Below are 1619 nucleotides of genomic sequence, written 5' to 3' on the forward strand. Positions count from 1 at the left end.
GTTCCGTGTTTGGCTCTGATTTTGTTTGCCAGTGTTTTTTCTTACACAAGTATACTTACACAAATACTTTTGTTTAAGTAACACCTGGAAGTAGTTTATTATTTTAATTCTGGATATTGTTGTTTAAGATGGTAATTCTAGCAATAAGAAAAGGTTTGTTCTTGTTTGGGGTTTTTTGTTTTGTTTTTGAAAACTAAAATTGCCTTTGGTGGAATTTATATGGGATGCATTATGTTAATTTACTTAGAAAAAATAGTTCTTGACATTTTACATGAAATCAAAATAACATTTAGAATTCATTAAATAGCTCATGAGATTTGTAATTTATTGTTTTGGGAGAAAGACTTTTTTTTTTAAAATATATTTTATTGATTTTTTTACAGAGAGGAAGGGAGAGGGTTAGAGAGTTAGAAACATCGATCAGCTGCCTCCTGCACACCTACTGGGGATGTGCCCACAACCAAGGTACATGCCCTTGACCAGAATCGAACCTGGGACCTTTCAGTCCTCAGGCTGACCCTCTATCCACTAAGCCAAACCGGTTAGGGCGGGAGAAAGACTTTTAAAAGGAGATGTGAGTGAATTCAAAGTACACAGAAAGTGTGCTAAGGATGTTGCCTTTACATTTTCCTTTTAGTGTGTCCTTTTAGTTTATTTTACATTTTTATCTCTTTGTAGCAATGACCTTTTTAACTTAAAGCAAATAATTTAATATTTCTCTCTCCCTCTATATCTACCCTGAGCCCAAGGTTTGCTATATTTTTTCCTAAGTAAGATAACTTATTAAAGTACACAGAGGTAAGTAAGTTGGGGATTATGGTTAAATGGAAAATCAGTAGACATGATAAAACCCAGGGATATATTTTAAACAATGCATATAACAGTAGCCTGAATAAGTATTAGAATTAGGCATTTGAACTTTCTTTTCCTTGGAAAGAGTTTACATGGATAAGTCTCTACAAGTTAAGACACGGTCCAGGAATACACCACTATCTTGGTACTAAGACCTGATGGACATTTCTCCCAGATGACTTTACTAGTATAATGAGAATTCTGTGAAGGGGTAATCCATGTTATTCCTAGATGTAAAATGACCAGTTTCATGCAGTATAGTAAGACCAATAATATGTTAAAATGCAATTCATTAAAAGAAAATCCTGAAAACTACATATTGGAATCCCAGTAAATAACTCTTTTAAGACTTGGCATATGGGCATAAAATTTCGTTTCTAGAGTAATTATCTGAATATTCTTATTAACGTACTTCTCTGCAGGTACTATTTCTTAGTATCTGACAAGCCTTAAAAATGCTGTGTCACACTTATTAGGTGTACCAGTTAATAATGCAGATTTTTTTCAATAGATGGGAGTTACACATATGTTGATATATATGTGATTTGATATGTATGCTATTTTATTGACAACTAGCTTCAAAACTTCATATGTCAAATTTGCTGAAAGTATTAACATCATAGATATTTTTATGCTTAGAAATGTTGAATTTTGTGCCAAAAAAAGAGCATTTGCGGAAAGTTTTAATTCATTATTTTGAAAAAAAAGTTATCGAGTACTTCAGGAAGTTTTTGGTGAAAAAGCTCCATCTCAAGATACTTGTGAAC

This window comes from Myotis nattereri, assembly GCF_964212035.1.
Source record: "Myotis nattereri genome assembly, chromosome: 11".
In the NCBI taxonomy this organism is placed as follows: Eukaryota; Metazoa; Chordata; class Mammalia; order Chiroptera; family Vespertilionidae; genus Myotis; species Myotis nattereri.